The 24,133-nt window shown below is 40.6% G+C and overlaps 1 protein-coding gene across 1 annotated transcript in view; it reads right to left on the bottom strand.

Annotated features, from left to right (window-relative positions):
* ME2 (malic enzyme 2) overlaps window positions 1-10,419 on the bottom strand; it is a 135,802-nt gene extending 125,383 nt beyond the window's left edge. Inside the window, exon 1 of the mRNA XM_037805544.1 lies at window positions 10,191-10,419. The gene's annotated coding sequence lies outside the window, so the exon portion shown is untranslated. The remainder of the gene's footprint in view (window positions 1-10,190) is intronic.
* Window positions 10,420-24,133: the final 13,714 nt, after the last annotated feature.

Genomic DNA, 24,133 nt, shown 5'->3' on the forward strand with positions numbered 1-24,133 from the left:
ATTTATTGGTTGATAGACACTTGGGTTGTTTCTGTCTTTTGGCAATTGTGAATAATGCCACTATGAACACTGGTGTGCAAATATGTGTTCGCATCCCTGCTTCAGTTTTTCTGAGTATATATCAAGTAGTAGGACTGCTGGATCATATGGCAGTTCTACACACAGCTTCCTGAGAAATCACCCAACTATCTTCCAGAGCAGTTATACCATCTTATATTCCCACTAGCAGTGAATAGGTATTTCTATTTCTCCACATCCTCTCTAATACTTGTAGTTGTCTGTCTGTTTAATGGTGGTCATTCTGGCAGGTATGAAATGATATCTCATTGTGATTTTGATTTACATTTCCCTTATAACTAGTGATGTTGAACATCTTTTCTTGTGCTTTTTAGCTATTTGTAATTCCTCTTTGAAAAAATGTCTGTACATGTTTTTTGTCCATTTTTAAATTTTTTTTTTTATTGTTGAGTTGTAGGATTTCTTTATATATTCTGGATGCTAAAAACCTTTATTGGATATGTGGTTTCCACATATTTTCTCCCCACAGAGTAGGCTGCTTTTTCACCTTTTTGAGAAAGTCCTTTGATGTGCAAATGCATTCAGTTTTAAGGAGGTCCCATTTATCTATTTTTTTTTCATTGCTTGCACTTTGGTTGTAAGCTAAGAAACCCTCTTAAAGATGCTTCCTTACATTTTTTTATTCTAGGAATTTTATGGTCCTGGCTTTTATATTTAGGTCTTTGGTACATTTTGAGTTGATTTTTGTGTAAGATTTGACACAGGGGTCCTCTTTCATTCTTTGAGATATCGATATCCAGTTCTCCCAGCACCGTTTGTTGAAGAGACTGTTCTGTCCAATCGAATGGACTTGGCTGCTTTGTCAAAAACTCACTGGTCATAAATATGCAGGTCTATTTCTGAGCTCTCAGTTCGGTTCCATTGAGCAATATGTCTACCTTTATGCCAGTACCATGCTGTTTTGACCACTGTAGCTTTGTAATATGCTTTAAAGTCAGGAAACGAGAGTCCTCCAACTTTGTTCTACCTTTTTCAAGATGTCTTTGGCTACTTGGGGCTCCTTACCCTTCCAAATAAATTTGATGATAGGCTTTTTCATTTTTCAAAGTAGGCTTTTGGCATTTTGATTGGGATTACATTGAATCTGTAAATCAATTTGGGTAGAAATGACATCTTAACTACATTTAAACTTCCAATACATTAACGTGAAATGTCCTTCCATTTATTTAGGTATATTTGATTTCATTTAGCAATGTTTTGTAGTTTTCTGAATATAGAACCTTTATATCCTTGGTTAAATTTATTCCTAGTTATTTGACTCTTTTAGTTGCTATTGTAAATGGAATTTTTTTTTCTTGATTTTCTCCTGAGATTGCTCATTACTAGTGTATAGAAACACTACTGATCTTTCCGTGATGTTCTAGTATCCTACCACTTTGCTGAACTTGTTTATTAGCTCTAGTAGCTCTGACATACATTTTTCAGGACTTTCTAAATATAGGCTGTCACCTGCAAACAGTGGAAGTTTTATTCTTCCTTTCCAATTTAGATGCTTTTTATTTCTTTTGTCTTGCCTAATTGCTCTAGCTAGAACTTCTAGCACAATGTTGAATAACAGTAGTGACAGTGGGCATCCTTGTCTTGTTCCAGAAGAGGGAAAGCTTTCAATCTTTCACCTTTGAGTACAATGTTAATTGTGAGTTTTTCATACATTCCCTTTATCATGTTGAGGAAGTTTCCTTCTATTCCTATCTTTTGAAGTGTTTTTAGTTAAGAAAAGATGTTGATTTTGTCAAAAGCTTTTTCTGCATCAATCGATACGATCATGTGCTTTTTTTTCCCTTCAATTTGATGTATAATTCTTTAAATGTGCTGTTGGATTTGATTTGCGAGTATTTTATTGAGGATTTTTACGTCTATATTCATTAGAGAAAATGATCTGTAATTATCTTTTCTTGTAGTACCTTTATCAAGCTTTAGTATTAGGGTAATGTTGGCTTCATAGAATGAGTTAGGTAGTATTCCCTCCTCTTCAATTTTTTGGAAGAGTTTGAGCAGGACTGGTAGTAATTCTTCCTGAAATGACTGATAGAATTCACCTGTGAAGCCACCTGGTCCTGGGGTTTTCTTTGTTGGGAGGTTTTTGATGATTAACTCAATCTCCTTACTTGTAATTGGCTTGATTTATTTGTTTGCATCTTCTCTCTTTTCCTCTTTGTCAGTCCAGCTAAGATCTGTTATTTTTATTGATCTTCTCAAAGAACCAATTTTGGCTTTGTTGATTCACTCAGTTGTTTTTTTGTTGTCAATTTCATTTATTTCTGCTCTAATCTTTGTTATTTCTTTCCTTCTGCTTGCTTTGGGATTAGGTTGCTCTTCTTTTCCTAGTTCCTCCAGGTGTGCAGTTAGGTCTTTGATTTTGGCTCTTTCTCCCTTTTTAATGTAAGTGTTTGGGGCTTTAAAATTCCCTCTCAGCACTATCTTTGCTGCGTCCCATAAGTTTTGATATGTTGTGTTCTCATTTCCTTTCATCTCAAGATATTTACTGATTTCTCTTGCAATTTCTTCTTTGACTCACTGATTCTTTAAGAGTGGGTTATATACCCTCCATATTATCTGTAAATTATTCCGATCTCTGCCTGTTATTGATTTCCAGTTTCATTACATTATGATCAGAGAAAGTACTCTGTATAATTTCAGTCTTTTTAATTTATTGCGACTTGTTTTGTGATCCAACCTGTGATCTATCCTGGGGAATGATCCAAGAGCACTTGAGAAGACTGTATATCCTGCTGTTGTGAAGTTCAGTATTCCATGTAGGTCCGTTGTGTCTAGTTTACTTATTATATTCTTCAAGTTCTCTGTTTTCTTACTGATCCTCTGTTAGATGTTCTAGTCTCTTGATGAGAGTGATGTATTGACATCTCCCACTATTATGTAGAAACATCTATTAGTCCCTTCAGTTTTACAAGTGACATATGTTTGTGCACTTTGTGCTATCATTCAATTCTGAGACACTGCTCAGTTTTTTTCCTTCTTTCCTCTATCTGTTCTTTTCTCTGTTCGATTTCAAATGTCCTATCTTCTAGGCTGCTGATCCTTTCTCATCTATTGTGTCTTTCATTCCCATAAGATCTATTATTTTTCTTTGCATGCTTTCAAATTCTTCTTTATGCTTACCCAGTGTTTCGATTTGCTAAAGCTGCTGGAATGCAATATACCAGAAATGGTTTAGCTTTCACAATGGGGGTTTATTAGTTCACAAATTTACAGTTCTAAGGCCATGAAAATGTCCCAATTAAGGCATCAACAGGACAATACCTTCTCTGAAGAAGGCCGTTGGCATCTGGGGTACCTCTGTCACATAGGAAGGCAAATGATTGGAGTCTGCTGGTCCTTCTCTCCCAGGTTTAGCTTCTGGTTTCTGTGGCTTTCTCCAAAATGTCCTTGGATTTCTGTCTAAAATCTCTCCAAAATGTCTCTGCCTTTTAACCTCTCATAGATGACTCCAGCAAGGGGAGTAATACCAACCTTGAATAGGCAGGGTCCCATCTCCATGGAAACAACTTATTCAAAAGTTCCCACCCACAATAGGTCTGCCCCCACAAGACTGGATTAAAAGAACATAGGCTTTTTGGGGGTACATCACAGATTCAAACCAGCACACACAGTGTCTTCTCAGTAGTTCCCAATGCTTGTGAGAATATCAGTAATTCTCCAGGTAGGGAATTTAATATTTCCACATTTCCCCAATCCCTCAGTGGGGCTTTGCAAATACATTTTTATTTTCTGCCCAAATTATTTTGGGATGTATTGGAGTTTCACACTAACCCGTACAAACCAACCAGATCTCACTTCCTATTCAAAGTTCCATGTAATTATAATGTTTGAATAAACTGACTGTTCAAGTTAAATTATTTAGTGTGCTACAGAAAGTATAGATTTTGCACCAAATAAACATCTCTTCCTTTTCCATCAACTTTTTAATTTGTTCCTTTGACTGGGCCGTATCTTCTTGTTTCTTAGCATGGCTTGTAATTTTTTTTGTTGATATCTGGCACTTGGTTATCTTGATGAAGTCATTCTGAAGGCTGGTTTCCGTCTCTTGTCTGGGATTTTGCTGTTGACTGGGTTTGTGTTAAAGCTCTTCTTTGGCACTTGGTTCATTAGAATTTCCCAGCCAAAACAGGGCCAGGCACCCACACAGAGGGCACAGACTAGTTCAAAGGGCCCTGGGAGGGGTCAGGAAAGCAGCTTCTCAAGACTACACTTTCCCAGCCTACTCAGCAGATGGTCCTCTTTGGCAACCTATTTCTCAGGGTCCTACAAAAGCAGGTTATTTTTAAACCTCTCTCTGCTCTGTTTCTGAAGAAGGTGAAGACAATGGTGCTGTGGGTGCCTTTCCAGAGGGGCCAAGGCTATCGGTCCCATAGGTCCAATTTTGCAGGCCAACAGTTGGATCAGAACTGTGCTGCACCTGGGAAGATTCCCCAATTCTCCCAGTCCACAGCAGCCTGCCAGGAAGGAACTGGGCCAACCAGAATCTGCTTGCCTTGAGGCTGGGAGGTGGGCGCTAGGAGCCATGGCCAAGCAAGTTCACTCACTACAGTTTCTCCGTCTCTTCAATCCGCTCTTCCTTGGATGTTACACAGTACTCCCCTGATCTCCTGAGCCACAGAACAGCTGCTTTGGACAGTTTCTGCCTGTCCTCCCGGTGTTTTGGGTGTAGGAGTGAGCACTGTCACTTCTTACTCCACCATCTTCCCCTAAGTAATTTTTATTTGTTCTTTGTATACTCATGGAATATTTGTCTTCAACTCCAACTCTCTATCATAGATTCTTTCTTCACTTCGGCATGTGGAGATTTCCCTTTCCTGCCTTCCAACTTGGCTTCAGTTTTACCTACCATTTCTGTGTTTTTAGAACAGGAAAATATTACCAATGTGCCTAATCTGCCATCTCAACTGGAAGTTGATTCAATCTTCATTTTAAACCTAGTTAATTAATTAAGTAGTTAAAATTAAGTAATCATCTATTGAGTACCTACCGCAGTCAGGGCCAGAATGAGGCCTAAAGTCAGCATTATTCTTATATTCCTCACTTAACTTTATAGCAACCCATGTATGATTCATCTTTTTAGCCCCCATGGAACTTATACATGACAGATTTGGTTTTAAGTCAACCTTCAAAAACAGTCAATAGAATATATCAAGTAACTACCATGTGATAATCTCTTAATGTTCTATCATCAGTGAACTGAAAGGTCCCACTACAGCTCTTTTGTGAATTTTTATACCATGAAAATATCTATTTTACTCTTTTCTTGATATCTTTTAAGTTCAAAAATAGAGGCTTGTATAGGCTTTCCAAGATTTTTTTTTATAACTCCTCTTGCATTTGTATCTATGAATTATCTTCACTACCTCAATATAGTATCAGATAGGTACTTAATATGCACAATCTAGAAGAAGAAACGGAAGTAGAGTCTGCTTTGAGCAAACTCCATTCCTATTTGTGAGAGACAAGGATAATTTGCATTATGTGGGAATTCCTGACTGGATTCCTTTAAACAGCAAGTTCCTTTAGCCCCCTCTAGAATTTCAAATTACTCAAGCATGACTTTTACATATCTTCTCAAGACAACATCTGTTGCATAAAAAAATCCATGTCATTTTATTTTCATTTATTAATGTACTGGAGAAAGCACTAGAAGTTGGCTCTAAAGGTCAGGATTCTGTATAAACCAATTTTGTACAATGAACACCTATTACTTCTATAATTAGGAAAATAGTGCTGAATTACTAATAATATTAATTATAGCAACACAGTGGTAGAGAAAACATGCACCAAATAGCTTTTCTTTTTCCTCCCAAACATGTTAGCAAAAATATTAACAAAACAGGATGGTCACCAGTCAAGTGAATGGAGGGGAAAAAAAACCTTACTTAAATTTTGACTGTGCCATTAAAAAAAATTTTTTTTTTTTTAAATCGATCATATGTTTGTATGGCTCTCCCAGAAGAAATATCATTGTTTACCACAACTGGAACTTTGACACCATAAGAAAAGATTAGTGTTACAATGTCATCAGTACAGTAGGCAGGTCTAAAATGGTATGGAATGTATTTTATTATTTTATATCAAAGACAACCTGAAAAAAATGCATTTCTGGATCAGTATTCAACTTCAGAGGAGCATTCTGCCACATAAAATCTTCTACTTTCATCTCCTTGTTAAAATTTTGTTCCTATCAAACAATGAATCTAGTCTGTATAACAAAGATACTACTACTTGCAACATCTACCTCATAGGTAACTATAATGCTCAAATGAAGTAATATACACAAGAGTATAATAAATAGAGAAATGTGTTATATCACTCAAATTATTAGAGAACTTCATTATTATCAAGTGATAGGGAGTAAAATAAAATGGAAAAGTTTAGAAGTTTCCTTAAAACAAGTAGGCATTAATAAAACAATAAAGAAAAAAACAAAACCTCTGCCAAAATTAGAACCCAAAGATAGTTTAAAAGAAAGAGACCCAGAGGTGGGCTTAAAACCAGCTGGAGGCAATAAGATAAAGTGGGGAAACATAACTCTTTATATTACACAGAAATGACGGAAGAATTACAGAACTAACCTGGACCCAAGTAAGGCCACTTACTTTAACAGACGACCTCAGGGAGATGCTGGGAAAGAATAGGTGAAGTAAAGACAGGAAACAAAAGAAGGTGGGGCTTCTAATTTTGAATAAATACAGAAGTCAAGCCTGCTTACTTGAGTCTCTTGGGCATGAGATCTGCCCATGGTTTCTCCACTTGGTGTGGCCGTGGTCCATCTGAACAAATTGGTTTGAGCAGATTCATGCTGTCCTGCCCCTTCTTGAAAGGAGGGGTTCTTGAATTGGGAGGCAGTAGAACCAATGCTCTGAGTGGTGTCTGTAAATTGGACTGAAACTAAAACTGCTAGGATATTGGCTGCTTGAGACCACTCTTCCTGGCCTCCTACCTGGATGGAAAGAAGGTTAACACCTGGGAAAGACCCATCCCTAGTGACCAAAGGTAGGGAGAGCCCATGTGTTGATGCAACAAGCATAAGCTCTGAGTCTGAACCTGGGTTTAGTTAACTACCAGTGTGGAATCAGTTGTGTCACACAGGCACAGGTGTGGGTATGCCCGTGATTCATGGGAATGAACTGGTCTCAGACAGTCAAATGACAGTCTCCAAACTGGTGTTGGCCCAGGACATGTTTTCACTGGTCTGTGACCACACGAGTAAAACAAGGACAATATAATGAAGTTTCTCATAACACTAATTTTTTCTCTTCATTTTTATCTTGTAATTATGAACTTCCCACCTGTTTCATGGTTTAAAAGGACCTTTCTTTTACGAAAGGATGCCTGTCATGAATTTAGTAGTTTTTAAGAGTCCTTAACCTTAACAAAATTAAAGGATAGTGATCTCACGTCTGTTTTCAATTCCCCACACACTTGTTTGTGTGCTCCCTCTCTCTCTCTCTCTCTTTTTTTTTTTTTAACTTGTCCATGAAGTTCAAAAGCCTGGGAACCACTGACTTAACTTCTACCTCTTACTTTTCTTATCAATTAAATGGGAAAATGGAGGAGGGGACATCCTATCTTGCAGAGTTGTGTGTAGTAATGATGATATACAAAGTATCAAGCCCTTAGAGCTTTACCATCTTCATTAAAAAGAGTTTGACTACTTAGCTTTCAGGTTTATTCAATAAAATCCACATGCAGGCAGTCTAGCCAAGTGTTCCAAAGACAAGCTCAGGGGTCAGATTGCGTGGATTTAAATTCTGGCTTTGCCATTTACTAACTCTGTATCAAGAGTAAATCACAACCTCCTGAGTTGCAGTTTCCACTCCACTCAAATGGGGATGATAAACAACACAACCTATTAAATGGAGATGTTTTAAGAATTAAATTAGATAATCCATGCAAGATGCTTATCCCAGCACTAGGTAAATGCTAGTTATCTTAAGCATTATTATTAGTAAAAATAGACTAAAGTGTCTTCTAAATGCCCTTTAGTTTCTGCATCAACATCTTCTCATGGTGAAATCCATATTAAGAGACTATGAGAATAAGCATGTTAAACAATTAACTATTTTGCACTAAATCTCAAGGTCAAGAATAACAATTTGGATGACATACAGATCCAGGTAACATCAAATGTCACCCTAAACATTATCTACAGAATCCATATATATTTTTTATTCTTAAAATCTGTACTATTTGCCAAAAGATGTATATATATTAAATGCTGTCATATAATCAAAATAGTGACTGCCAAAAAATGATTACCTTTTTATAAAATCAAATATGTAAGAACTTTGTTATTCATTGTGAATTTTGCCTCTAATCTTGAGTCTCAGTAAACAACTATAGATTTTAGTATTATTTGTACTTTAAAACATGGCTGTTTACGTTGTCTCAAATATACGAACATAAATTAGAATTTATTTTCATGTAAGCGTAATTCAAAAATCAGTAGTTTAGAAAAGCTTACTTTTACATGAAATTGAATATGAATTATCCCTGAACACTATCGTAATAGGAGTTTTTAATTTACCAAAGAAATTCTCAAGCAGTAAATGAGTTTTCCTTTACAAATTTTTAAATGTTTTCATGACAAATATTTTGAAAGACAAAAACATTAAGCATAGACACCTGCTTTATCAGGAATAGCTACTGAGCAAAATCATGTTTAAATTCCCAAGAATGAAAAATGCCAGCTTACAAATCAGTGCTCAAAGCCAATTATTTAAGGTTTCGATATTAGAAGACAAGTTAGACTGATGTTTCTGTAGTTTTGCAAACCAGGTAACTTAGTATTGTTACCATAGCTGTGAAAACTCATCTGAAGTAGTTCTGCTTAATTACAGTAGTTACACAAAAGATAAGCATTTTTTGAAAATGACTGTTTCTCTTTTCTTTAACTTCCAGAATGCTTAGAAAATAAGGATCAAACCTATGGGTACAACATTGCAATTAGCCTAACAACATTAACAGTGCTCAAGAGACACGCGTTAAGAGTGGTGGCTATGAGTTCCGATTCCCTAAATTTGAATCCAGGCTTGTGCTCTTGAGCAAGTTACCTAACCTTCCGAAGCCCTAATTTTCTCATTTGTAAACTGGAGATTTGGAGTACTAACAGTACTACCCTCACGGGGTTGTTTTGAGATAATCCACGTAGACAAAACAGTGCCAGGCCCATGGCTAACAATTAATACCTGCTTCTATTGTTATCATCACCATCATCAATTGCAACGCTTACAGATAACAATGCTATTAACAGGTCTGCTTAGAACTGATTGCCACAAACATTATTAGGAAGAGAAATTAACAGACATGAGACGATTTTTGTAAAGAATCACTTCTGCTGAGGTTTGTTATCCTAATCATGCTTCTCATCAAGGCAACATAAACCTTCTAGAATTATCTTCGGAACCAAGAAAGTCAATCCAGAAACCCAAGTGTAACACCACACAAGCCAAGAGATGGTTATTGCGAGCATCACGGAAACACCTGCCAATCCCCAGTCCGTGGCAGGAATTTCATATGAGTGGACAGAATCATGCCAGTCATAGAACTTTCTAGGTGCAACAATCTCCTTTCTTTAAAATGAGGAACAAACGCACAAAATGTCTCACTCATGTCCGTAATTCTTCCCCGCTGAAAAGGAGGTCTATTGCCTAATGGGGTTTAGAGCCACAAAATCCATCTTTAAGGGGCTCAGTAGCAGAGTAAAAGAGATGCTCGAGATTTGGAGGCCACGGGGCCTCACTCTGGGACCGAGGTAGCGAGCGCCCTGGGACCCGCAAATCTAAAAACCAGGAAACAGCACCTCACAAACGCGGCCCGCAGAAGCGCTGCGGATTCTCGACCTGGGGCTCCCCGCGACCCCTCGCCCTCAGCCCGGATTCGGGCAGCCCCTTCCCATCACATCCTCCACCCCACCCCCATTCCTCTAAGCGAGGACCAGTGTCGGTCGCAGCACGGAAGCCGGCGGCTGGGCGGCGCTCAGCTCCCCAGCCGGTCGGGCAGGGAGCAGGAGGCTGGAGGCCGGCCCCGCTGCCCTTACCGAGCTCCCGCCCCCGCCCCGCCGCGCCCGGCCACCAGCAGCTGCGCGCCGCGCGGAGCCTTACCCGTTGTCTCTCCTGGTGACAGGTAGTGCTCCCGGAGGTGCTCCCGGAGGAGAGGCCACGGCCCACCCAGGCAATGCTCCGCTCCTCCGCGGCGCGCCCCTCCCTTTCTCTGGGCTCCCCCCAGTGGACGCCAGCTCAGGCTCGGAAGGGTGTGAGCCGCCGGACCCTCGGCGAGTGAGCCTGGAGACAGACGTAACGCGGCGAAGGAGCCGGCAGCAGGGAGCCGGGAAGGTGGAGCCCGGGGGAAGGTCCGCGCGGCCCACTGCGGGAAGTGACGGGAGCGCCGACCAATGGGGAGGCAGGAATCCGAAACCGGGGGGCGGAGCTCCCGGAGATTCTGGCCCGCTTGGGGTTCCTGCCTCCGCAGGACATTCCTCTAGTTCTTTGAAGTTACGGTTTCGAGGGTGAGCGCGTGCTCGTGGGGATGCGATCCTGAGGAATGTGGGAGGCGCCGGGTAGAGGAGGAGAAGCTCAGAGACACGAGAGGCTCGTCGTCCACGAAAGGGGCCGGGGCTGGATAACCCAGGACCCCGCGTGGGGCGGGCGGGAGAATGGGCAGCGCGCTCGCGCGAGAGGAGGCTCTGCGCAGGCGCGGGCGGGAACTGGGGGGCAAGTCGGTGGGTACCAGGCTCAGAGTTGGAGGGGACGAGAGGAAGGCTGGGACTTGGGGTTCAACCTGGACAACCAGTGGAGGAAGGGAAAGGATGGACAACAGAATTAAGACGTTGATTCGGGGCGGAGGAATGGAGAGGCAGGAAAGAGGACCCAGGAAATACTAGGCCTCCGCACTGTAGAAACTGAGCTACATTGTCTTGTTTGTAATGGAACGTGTGTGTGTGTGTGTGTGTGTGTGTCGCCTTCTGTACATTTCTTTGCCACTCTCCAAGCTGCTGACACAGTTACTGGCCCGCAGAGAATTTACTAATCATCCCTACAGTCTCAATCCCCATAAATAGACTTGCAATCTCGAGGAAAAACACTGGAAATACTAACTGGTCATCTCCCTAACTGGTCATCTCCTTGAAAGCAATAAGGATCCTTCCTTAATACACCTGTAACCACCCCTGCCTGGAGGATATTTCTTTATTCCTATTTCGGAAAATATTTTCACAAAAAATTATTGTAAGCAACTTGGTGTATGTTTAAAAACAAGGTATGGTAATGACCATCTAAAACTAAAGATGTAAAGAATAAAAAAGAGGCAAAGCCAATGGAATAAGAAAAAAAGTGATGGAAATGTAGGATAGTGGAAACTGAGGAGTAAAGTAAATTGTCTGCTCTCAAACCCTGCGACAATTGTGTAAAGACAGGAGCAACTGCTGCTCTGCACATTGAAGGGTGGGGCCTGATAGATGTGGCTGCTATGGTAACCAACGCAGCAAAAGAGGGACTATAATGAAGGAATCTCTTGTAAATGCAGGGTTCTTTTCAGGACTGAAGCCATAACCGGACAATCCTGGACTGGAAATACAACGGAACAAGAAATATGACTCCAAGCAGAGCATACATTATCCGCAGATTAGACATCCCAGCTGTGGATAATCTGGGAATGATAAAAGGAAGGTAGTTGGGATCATTTGGGGTATGTGTGTGTGTGTGTGTGTGTTGAATGGGTTGCAGATTACTTGGACAGTACCTCGGCTCTTCAACAGTTGTTTATGTTTGTATTTTGTGGGGGTTTTTTTGTTTGTTTATTTTTTACATCAAGGGAAAGAGCACACTTTGAGAGTCTGGAATAGTGGAGTTCTTTTACTATCTCTCACACTCTCTTAAGTCACTCAATGTCTGGTTCTCCTGGCTGGTGGATACAATTAAACTTTGCTTTCCTACCTCAAATTGCTTTGCAAGGAGGAAACTGGAGGGCAAACATGCAAGGGCTTTGGAAAGTTAAAGGCATCCAAACTAGAGGAAGAGGTAGCAACAGACAAGATAGAATTTAACAAAGGATTATGAATACTGAATATTTATATAATTTTCTTTTTCTTAGTTGCTAGGGTATTAGAATAGCTAGAAGGAAAGAATGGAAATGGTGGAACTGTAATACATATCATCCTTTGAGATTTGTTCTATAGCTACTTGTTATATTATAATTTGAAAGATATCACCTTTTGTATATATGTTATATTTCACAATAAGTAATAACTAGTACTATGGTACTGTAACTCATAACAACTTTGGAAATTTCCTATATAACTACTTGCTAAATCATACTTTGAAAGATATTACCCTTTTGTATATATGTTATATTTCACATTAAGGAAATAACTGAAACTGTGGAACTGTAACCTATAATATTCCTTGAAATTTGCTCTCTAACTACTTGTTTAATTCCACTTGGAAAGTTATCACTTCTATGTATATATGTTATATTCTACAATTAAAAAAATCAAAAAAAAATTTTTTTAAAGCATCCAAATGCAAAAGATTTTCAGTTAGGCACCGTGCCTGGCATGCAGATGGTGTTCAATAAATAATAATTATCATTTATTGAGACATTATTTGCTAGGCATTACGCTAATGGCTCCTTGTCTATATATTGAAATCACATAATTGCCATGACAAACTGAGAACTTAGAGGTTGAGTTGTCCAGCAGTACCACTAATAAGTAGAATGAGGATACAAACTCTGCTGTACAAACTGTCCGAATTTTTAAAATATTTTTATGTACAGTTCAATGTTTTGAAAAGACCAGAAAGGGCATTTGGAGCATCATGTCACCTCACAGCAACCTCAAATCGGGGAAGGCCCTCCTCACTGTAAGATGTCTATTAAGATCCTCTTCATAACTCAAAGTCTAATCTGACCTCTTCAGCAAAGACTGGCAATAGTATGTAAATGCACATTGAAATCACCTGGTAGGTTTAAAGGACCTACTGATGCCTAGCTAATTAAAAAGAACCTTCATCCTACCAATTAAAAAGAAACTTCGTATATGGGACCCCAGCCCCAGTATTTTTTTTTTTTAATTCTTAGGGTTCACTGTTATGTAGTTACACAGGTATTTTTAAAAAATTTTTATTCTGGAATAAAACCTAAAATTTCCCCTTTTAACCTCATTCAAATATATAATTCAGTGCTTTTAATTACATTCACAATGTTGTGCTGCCATCACCACTATCCATTACCAAAACTTTTCCATCATCCCAAATAGAAACCTTGTGTATTTTAAGCCTAGTATTTTTTAAATAGCTCTCTTGTATCTCTGTTTTATGTACTTCTTATATAGTATCTTACAAGCTCCATGAGATTAGGCATTTTTAAAAATTATTTCTCCCTGTACGCCTCCCAAATAATCCCATAGGATTAATGCTTTAATTAAATGACAAGAACACCTGGTTTATTTGGGCAGGTGTAGCAATGTTGATATCCTTCTTGCGCTAATGCAGGGGTTCTCAAAATGTGTTCCTGGACCAGCACCATCATCATCCTCATCACCTGGGAACTTGTTAAAAATGCACATTCTGCCTAAGAGTCTCCTCCTGAATGCCTCTTTGTTGCTCAGATGTGGCCCTGTCTCTCTGGCTAAGCCAACTTGAAAGGTGAAATCATTGCCCTCCCCCCTACGTGGGATCAGACACCCAGGGAAGTGAATCTCCCTGGCAACGTGGAATATGACTCCCGGGGAGGAATGTAGACCCGGCATCGTGGGATGGAGAACATCTTCTTGACCAAAAGGGGGATGTGAAAGGAAATGAAATAAGCTTCAGTGGCAGAGAGATTCCAAAACGAGCCGAGAGGTCACTCTGGTGGGCACTCTTACGCACACTTTAGACAACCTTTTTTAGGTTCTAAAGAATTGGGGTAGCTGGTGGTGGATACCTGAAACTTTTAAACTACAACCCAGAACCCATGAATCTCGAAGACAGTTGTATAAAAATGTAGCTTATGAGGGGTGACAGTGGGATTGGGAATGCCATAAGGACCAAACTCCACTTTGTCTAGTTTATGGATGGATGTGTAGAAAAGTAGGGGAAGCAAACAAACAGATAAAGGTACCCAGTGTTCTTTTTTACTTCAATTGCTCTTTTTCACTCTAATTATTATTCTTGTTATTTTTGTGTGTGTGCTAATGAAGGTGTCAGGGATTGATTTAGGTGATGAATGTACAACTATGTAATGGTACTGTAAACAATCGAAAGTACAATTTGTTTTGTATGACTGCGTGGTATGTGAATATATCTCAATAAAATGATGATTAAAAAAAAAAAATGCACATTCTCAGGCTCCACCCAGACCAACTGAATATGAAACTCTGAAATTGAGACACAGAAGTCTGCATTTCAGCAAGCCTCCTGGTGATTCAGATGCACACCCAAGTTTAAGAACCACTGGCCAGTGCCCTGCATTTACCAATAATTTTAAGAGTTTAGTTTTCTGTGTAGAATTTCTTGCTGAGAAGAGCTAATTAGGAAGCAGCAATGAAAAAGACTACTTTCCCTCAAGGAGTCTATATTGTATGTGGAGACAAAGCATTTACTCCTATAAGTATAATAAAAACCAGTGTGTTAACTCAATACTTACAGATGAAGTTGCATGATCATGATGTCTTGGATTTGCTTTAAATTATTCTATGAAAAGAATGCAGATAGATGAAACAAGATTGGCAAAATGTCACTATTTGTTAAAGCTGAGTGATGTTATATATGGTAGTAATTATACTATATTCTGTACTTTCGTATATAGTTGAACATTTCATTATAAAAAAATTTTATTAAGGCAATATGTGAAGAATAAGCTCAAAGTGCAGTAAAAGTTCCAAAGATCACTTCTCAAAGGAATCACTTCTTAAACTTGGATTACCTCAGAAAGTTTTGTGGAGGACAGGAGGACATCAAAACAAGCTTTGACTTAATTAGAAAGGTTGCTTAACTAATATATTACCTGCACAGGTCTGCAAACTCTGATCCATAAATTCAAAACCCAAACTTTTTTTTTATATAATTTTAGTAATGCCAGAATTTATTTGGCAACAAATAAGAATTTGTCACAAGGCTATTTACAGTCTTTTATTTCCTCACTGTAATGTAGTCATCTTTTTCTCTGCAGATGTATAAATGTGTTCATGAGGAACTGTCCCAGATCCCACAGTGGGTATTATGTAATATATACTATATGCTCCTTATAATGTTTGGCCCAAATCCAAAATTTTCTCAATTCTGAAACCCAGCTGGTTCCAAGGGTTTCAGATAAGAAATTGTGAATCTCCATTTGTATGATCAAAAAGTGCAACTCCTCTTATGGTACAAGAAATTAGGGAAAGTTTATATGTAGTTTTCATTCCAATTTTACTAGGATTAAGCAGACAATTGCAAGAATTGCTCATTACATTACTTAAAAAGCTGCATTTATTGAGAATGAGAAATAATCATGATATTTTACTTGTTGCTGTAAATACAGAAATGACTATTAGATGAGTTTTAATAACTTAGCTTTTAAAGGAGAACTTTGTGGTGATAGAAGTCAGTTAAGTAGTTATCTTTGGGGAAAATTGAGAAGGGCCACCAGGGAAACTTCTGGGGTTAGGGGGCTGGAAATGTTTTATGTCTCTATCTGGATGATATTGTTCCTGAACAAACGTGGGGAGTTCTCTGCCCGATGGGCACAAATGACCAATTCCTGAGAGACTGGTGTTTCAAAGAGAGAAAGAGTTTATTGCTAAGTGAGAAGCAGGAGATCAGAAGGCCTAGTGGCCTAAAAATCTGTCTTCCCATTTAAGGAGTTTAGGGGTTTTTCATGAATTCAAACAAGGGAAGATGGAGTGGTTACCATTGCAATAGCAAATATAAACAAGGGCTGGGACTAGTTCAGCGAGGTTCAGTAATTTCAGGTATTAGCTTTTGGCTATGCTACAATATACTAGAAAGTTAAAAAGCATCTATACAATGATTCAGTTATCATAATCATTTGTTAATTCTTAACTCTGTTACAATGTCAACATAAATGTGTACATAAATTCATCAAGCTGTACCCTTGAAATCTATGTACTTTACACACCTCTGTTTGAATTATATATGTAATCCATATTTAATGTAAAATAAAGTTTGCATTGTGCATTGTAAGAAAGGAATAAGTTTCGTTTTCACATAGAGACAGCATGGAATAAGGGAAATGGAGGCAAAACCAGTTTAAACAAGCCCCAGACAAAGAGAAGAGAGAATCTGCCTGATGTAAAGAGACATGAGGTAGTATCAGAGGCGGGAACTCACAGCAAAAAATAAAAATTTGGGGGGGCATTGGCTAATCAGTTCAAAATCTCAATAATGAGCTAGTTGGCTCTCTGGGATTGACTGTACAAATTAAAATCTCAAAAGATGAATTAGTTAGTGTTCTCGGATAGGCTGTAACCTCTGTAGTACCCAGTCAATGGGGAAACAGGGGAGGGACTTGCGAATTAGGAGTAGGGGATTTAAACATCGCCATTCTCTTCCTCTGGCGCGCCAGCCTCCCGCGTGTTTGGCTGGACGCCCCATCTTGCAAGATTGTAAATAAATTCTTTTCTCCTCCAGAACCGAGAGAGCGTTTATTCCCTTACAGGCACCGCTTTATTTCCGACAACTTGGGGGCTCGTCCGGGATCCAAAGCTTCGGAGGGGGACCCCCGAGGTGGACAAAGGGAAGGCGCGCCCCGCTGATTGAGCGGTCCCGGACTCCGCCATTGGGGGCCCATCTCCGGCAGCTAAAGGGCCCGAGACCAGACGCTTGGATCTGCCGGTTGTGGATGAGAAAAGGGGGAAAGGGCTTGCCTCTGTTTGACCAGGCAACTCCGTGCACGGACCAAGGTAAGGAAAGTAATATATTGCCTTGGTGGTCGGGAATTCCTGATGAGTCTGGAGCTGCTTGTGTGTGACTGAGACGTGCGACATACTGCACGAAGCGAGTGCGGAGTCTCAATCTGCGGTTCCCTTCTCCCGCGAGGGAAAGGGCCAGAGACAGACGAAGCGAAAGGAACTGAGAGAAAGAAGCCCAGACAAGACTCAGGATGGGAAATAGAGGCAGTTGGCCGGCCGGGGAAGAAGAAAAGGGGGCACCTATAGAGTCCCTCGGGGACATCCCTCCAGATAGCCCACTAGGTAGGATGTTAAAATATTGGACCGATAGCGATCGGACCAAGGGAAAGGACAAAAAGAAAATGATTAAATACTGTTGTTACATTTGGACTGAAGAAAGCATTTCACCACCAGACGTATTCTGGCCAAAGTATGGGTCAGAGGAGGACTGGCTCTGTGCCAACCTTGTAATTTATGTTAATGAGAAGAAACCCTTTTCTAAGGAGGAGTCTGATTATGCCACGTGCTGGCTAAAGAAAAAAAAAAACTCCCCTTTACCTTGTGAAAGATAAAAACCCAAACTTGGAAGATGAGTTGGTAGAATCTAAACCCTGGGACCCCTTATTAAGCCTTCCTCCTCCCTACTATTCCCCTCCTCCCCCAGGGCAGAGATTGTTAGAGTCTGAGGACCTAATAAGGTCCGCACAGGTTCCAGGGGAATCAGGAGGCCCATCGGCGCCAACTGCCCCACCAGATATGACCCATCAATGGTTGAGGAAAGAATTAATACAGTGCAAAAAGGATGTACAGAATTTTCCATTTCCAAAAACTCTTGAAGGAAAGAGAGTAAGGGAACATCACCCCGTTAAATCCCTTTACCCCTTGAGGGAGGTGCCTATGGGGCCAAAGGAAGTCGGGTATGTAAATGCCCCATTAACGAGTGCAGAAGTAAGAAATTTTAAGAAGGAGATGAAATTGCTAATAGAGGACCCAATGGGGCTGGCTGAGCAAATAGATCAGTTCCTAGGCTCTAGCCTATACACGTGGTCTGAACTTATGTCCATATTAAACATCCTCTTTACAAAAGAGGAGATAGGAATGATAAGAGGGGCTGCTATGAAAGAATGGGAAAGGCAACACCCGCCAGGGCAAGGGGTGATGGCAGCAGAGCAAAAATTTCCAAATACTGACCCTGATTGGGATAATAATGATAAAGAGGATAGGGCACAAATGAAGGATCTCAGAGACCTCATTGTAGAGGGAATAAAATTGGCGGTACCCAAATCTCAAAATTTGGATAAGGCCTTTGAGGTAAATCAAGAGAAAGATGAGTCTCCCTCTGCTTATCTACAAAGATTGAGAGAACAAGTAAGGAAATATTCAGGTATGAACCCTGATGACCCTGTAGCCCAGGGAATGTTAAAGGTCAGCTATGTGAAGGGATCTTGGCCTGATATTCGGAAAAAGATTCAGAAAATAGATGGATGGATGAATAAGCCATTGGAGGAGTTATTAAGGGAAGCACAGAAAGTATTTGTAAGAAGGGAGGACGAAAAACAAAAGCAGCAGGCTAAAGTCATGATAGCCACTGTTGACCACTTGGTCAAGAAAAGATTAGAAACAGGAAATGGGGGATGCAGACAGAGGCGAGATAGGGGAGGGGGCTGGGCTGATTTAAAAAAAGGAGCAAGGAAAATGCAGAACTCTGCAGGGTGTTATCATTGTGAAAAGCCTGGCCATTTCAAAAGGGAGTGCCCAGACTTACAAAAGGAGGGTCGAGTTATACCGCTAATGAATTTTGAAGACTAGGAGAGTCAGAGGCTCCTCATCTCAGAAGCCCACCGGGAGCCTTTAGTAAATTTAAAGGTGGGCCCATATCAAGAGGAAATTACATTCTTGGTAGACACTGGAGCAGCTTGCTCCTCTGTAAATCATCTTCCAAAGGGGGCCAGGCTCTCTGGCAGTTCCCTCACCGTCACAGGGGTAAAAGGGGAGGGATTTAAAGTTCCCATTCTTGAACCTACTAACATTTGTTGGGAAAATAATCAAATCATAGCTCCCTTGTTGCACATCCCAGAAGCTGGGCGTAATTTATTAGGAAGAGACCTAATAATACCTATGGGACTGGATTTAGAGGTAAGGAATGGACGGATTGAGGTTTTGGCCCTGCTCACTGAAGAAGATGAAAGAGACATTAAGGAGGAGGTATGGGTAAAAGAAGGAAACAGGGGAGGGTTGCAAATTCCCCCAATTAAAATCAAGTTAAAAAAGGAAGGGGAGGTCGTGTGCCAGAAACAATATCCTATTCCTCTTAAAGGAAGACAGGGACTCCAACCCATCATTGAGGGTCTCCTTCGGGATGGACTCTTGGAAACCTGTATGTCCTCTTTTAATACTCCCATTCTCCCCATTCAGAAACCAGATGGTAGCTGGAGAATGGTGCAGGATCTAAGGGCCATTAATAAAATTGTCCAGGTTTGACACCCTGTAGTTCCTAATCCTTACACTCTCCTGAGTAAAATTCCCTTCCATCATAAGTGGTTTAGTGTAGTAGATTTAAAGGATGCCTTCTGGGCCTGTCCCCTTGATCCAGAAAGTAGAGACCTGTTTGCCTTTGAGTGGGAAGATCCCTTCAATGGGCGAAAGCAGCAATACAGATGGACGGTCTTACCTCAGGGTTTCACGGAGTCCCCCAATCTCTTTGGGCAAGAGTTAGAGAGGGTACTGGAAAAATTTCCAGTCCCACCTGAAATCACCCTTCTGCAATATGTAGATGATCTATTAATATCAGGTAAAGAAAGGCAAGTGGTGGCTCAAGCTACGAAAAATCTACTGAACTTTTTAGGGGAACAAGGATTAAGGGTATCTAAAAGTAAACTGCAATTTGTAGCAAGGGAAGTTAAGTACCTAGGCCACCTCATAAGTGAAGGAAAAAGAAAAATCCATCCAGAAAGAATCCAGGCCATAGTAGAGTTGCCTCTTCCTCAAACAAAAAGAGAGCTAAGAAAATTCCTGGGATTGGTAGGGTACTGTAGATTGTGGATAGATTCTTTGCATCTCGAACTAAAGAGCTATACCAAAAATTACTAGAGGAAGAGCCTGACAAGATAGAATGGGAGGAAGTGGAAATAAAGGCATTAAATGAACTCAAGCAGGCACTGGTGCAAGCTCCTGTTCTAGCACTTCCTTCCCTCGAAAAACCCTTTCACCTGTTTGTTACAGTAGATAAGGGAACAGCTTTGGGGGTCCTAACCCAAATCTGGGGAGGCCAAAGAAGGCCGGTGGCTTTCCTTTCGAAGGTTTTAGATCCAGTCTCTAGGGGGTGGCCTGGGTGTGTTCAAGCCATTGCAGCAACTGCCCTTTTAGTAGAAGAAAGCAGGAAATTAACCTTTGGAGGGGCATTAGTAGTTAGTACTCCTCATCAAGTGAGAACTATTCTGTCTCAAAGGGCAGGGAAATGGTTAACTGATTCTCGAATCTTAAAATATGAAGCAATCCTAATGGAAAAAGATGATTTGGTCTTAACAACAGATCATAGCCTAAGCCCGGCCTCCTTCCTCTGGAAGGGGCCTGAGCAAGTAGAGACCCCTGAGCATGACTGTTTAGACCTAATTGAATACCAAACTCGAGTCCGACCTGACCTAAGGGATCTTCCCCTGCACTCGGGGGAAAGACTGTTCATAGATGGATCCTCCAAAGTCCTAGAAGGAGAAAGGCACAATGGCTATGCAGTTGTGGATGGGATAACTTGTGAAGTAAAAGAAGCTAGCCGATTGCCCAATAAGTGGTCAGCTCAAACTTGTGAATTGTATGCACTAAATCAAGCCCTCAAATTATTAGAAGGAAAGGATGGTACAATATACACTGACTCTAAGTATGCCTTTGGGGTAGTCCACACCTTTGGAAAGATCTGGGAAGAAAGGGGATTAATCAATAGCAAAGGAAAAGAACTGGTTCATGGGGAATTGGTAAAACAAGTATTAACCAATCTACTCTTACCTAGAGAAATATCAGTGGTGCATATAAATGGACACCAGAAGGGACCTACTTTTGAGGCAAAAGGCAATAGGTTGGCTGATGAAAAGGCTAAGGAGGCCTCTCTCTACCCCCCTTTAAAAATAATGATCCTAATACCCTCTATCCCTAAGGAATTTGGGGTCCCTACATTCTCTGCCAAAGAAGTAAAAGAGTTGAAACAGTTAGGAGCAACCTTAAATGATCAGGGGAAATGGTTTCTCCCAGATGGCAGACAAATGTTAAATAAACAAATAATGAGGGAGATATTAGCAGTCCTACACCAGGGGAGTCATTGGGGGGTACAAGCCATGTGTGATGTAGTACTTAGACAATTTGGATGTGTAGGCCTTTATACAGTTGCTAAACAAATCTGTGAGCGGTGCATAATTTGTCAAAAAATTAATAAAAAGGTTTTAAGAAAACAGGTACAAGGGGGAAGAGAGCCGGGCCTGAGACCATTCCAGAGCATTCAAGTTGATTATACTGAAATGCCACCAATCGGTCGTTTAAAATATATTTTGGTAATTGTCGACCACCTCACTGGATGGGTGGAAGCCTACCCTCTATCCTCAGCTACAGCATTGGGAACTTCTAAAGTTATCCTTGAACAAATCATTCCCCGTTATGGGTTAGTGGAAAATATAGACTCTGATAATGGCAGTCACTTTACCTCCTGTGTGTTGCAGAATGTCATGAGAAGCCTGGGTGTCACTTGGGACTTCCACACTCCCTGGCATCCACCATCCTCTGGGAGAGTGGAAAGAATGAATCAAACCATAAAGAAACATCTTTCTAAATTAGTTTTGGAAACAAAGTTACCTTGGATCAAGTGCTTACCTATAGCTCTACTAAGAATCAGGACTGCCCCTAGAAAAGAACTGGGAATTTCCCCTTATGAAATGCTTTTTGGTTTGCCTTTCCCCAGGTGGACTGGAGAGCTCCCCTCCCTAGACACAAAAGATCTTTTTCTTAAGAATTATATACTGGCCTTGTCTTCTACTTTATCATCTCTCAGGCACTGTGGACTGCTGGCTCAGACCCCGCCTCTTGAATTTGCTGCCCATCGACATCAGCCTGGCAGCTGGGTTCTGATCCGGTCGTGGAAAGAATCCAAACTTCAACCGATCTGGGAAGGACCCTATCAGGTCTTGCTGACAACTGAGACGGCAGTCCGAACGGCAGAAAGAGGCTGGACTCATTACACACGAGTGAAGGGACCGGTGCCTGAACCAGACGATAAGTATCCAGCAACTCAACCTGAATCCTGGAAAGTGACTCCTACCTCAGATCCCCTAAGGATCACTTTAAATAGGCAACAGTTGAAAGAACATACTAGGAGGGAGGAAGGGCTGAATTAAACCCTATGTTTGCATTGTGCTCTGTGTATAGCTTAATGATGAAATTGCTTATACTGATCATAATGTTCTATATTCAAGGAGTAACAGGTTCTGCTAAGCTGGTTATAAGTGTAGTCAAAGGCTTAAAGTCTCAAACTGTACAATTTGATGTTTGTCAAGTAATGAGCTGTAAAAATCTAAAACGTCAGCAACAACTGAGTGAGGAATATAAGCATTTATGTAAGCAGACTGTTCAAATAGAAAGCAAGATTGTTGGGGGGCGAACATTTGAGAGTATAACTTATGAGACACCTAACCCCTGTTATTCTTGGGACACTGCTTGGTGGACCACACAGTATGAGGGATGGGTCTTACCCAGGTTGGAGGAAAAACCATTAAGGGAAACTTGGCTGGAATTTAACTCTCCAGTTCAAATTGACCCCAAGGTCATTAGAACACTTAAGACCAAAGACTTAAAGCAAACCACAGAAATAGAGACAGGTTATGGAAATACAAATGCCTGGGTAGAATCGGGCAAACATACCATCCAGAGTCTAAACAGAAGTGACTGTTATGCTTGTACAACCAAACAACCCACTGTTCAGATTATGCCCTTCCCCTTGGGGATGAAAAAGCATGAAAGGGAGTTTAAATGTATAACACTCCTCTTTCAAAATGCTACTCCTGGTGAAAGTTGTAGTACGTTGTCCTCCCTTTTCCCTCCAGTCCAGAAGGGAAGTGTCAAAGCCATACCAGCGTCTCACCTCGGTCCCGGAAACCACTCTGCCTGTCTCTCCAGATGGGAAGAAGGGCTCCAGGATCTTGGTACCATGGCTCTGTGTACACAGGTGTGGAATGTGAGCAAGGATAGTACTGGCAACTTCTCCAGCCTAACTATACCCCGAGCAGACCTCTGGTGGTACTGTGGGAAGGGCATCCTCTGGCCAACACTACCTGAAAGGTGGGGAGGAACCTGTGCTCTGGTTCAATTGGCTATCTCATTTACCCTGGCATTTGAAAGTAATAAAAAAGTACCAACCCAAGGCAAAGGAGAAAAGAAAAATGTACAAAGTGTACCTAGTTCCTTCAATAAAAAAAATGTTTGTAGATAGTATAGGGGTTCCCCAGAAAGTTCCTAATGAGTTTAAAGCTAAAAATCAAGTAGCTGCAGAATTTAAATCGTCCTTATTCTGGTGGGTCACCATCAATAAAAATGTCAATCATCAGCTAAAATTTATCAACTATACCAGGGATGTCATTAAAGAAATAGCAGAACAGTTAGATGCCACTAGCCGAATGGCATGGGAAAACAGAATGGCCCTAGACATGATGCTAGCTGAAAAAGGAGGCATCTGTGCTATAGTTGGGGGAAATTGTCGCACATTCATCCCCTATAATACCGCGCCTAATGGAACTATCACCAAAGCCCTACAAGGCTTAACAGCCTTATTTCAGAAACTAGAAAAGAATTCTAGCATTAACAACCCACTCATAGAATGGTTGGAAAATTGGTTCGAGAAATGGAAAGGAATTGCAACATCTATTTTAATTTTCCTTATCATTCCAGCCAAAATGTTTATAACAGCTGGGTGCTACATAATCCTGTGTGCTCAAAGGCTAGTTCCTTAGCAAATTTGAGAATCTAAAATGTGAAAACTAAAAGTGTTTAAAAAAGAAAGAGGAGGGAATCTGTAAGAAAGGAATAAGTTTCGTTTTCACATAGAGACAGCATGGAATAAGGGAAATGGAGGCAAAACCAGTTTAAACAAGCCCCAGACAAAGAGAAGAGAGAATCTGCCTGATGTAAAGAGACATGAGGTAG

Source organism: Choloepus didactylus, chromosome 16 (assembly GCF_015220235.1).
Source record: "Choloepus didactylus isolate mChoDid1 chromosome 16, mChoDid1.pri, whole genome shotgun sequence".
Lineage (NCBI taxonomy): Eukaryota > Metazoa > Chordata > Mammalia > Pilosa > Megalonychidae > Choloepus > Choloepus didactylus.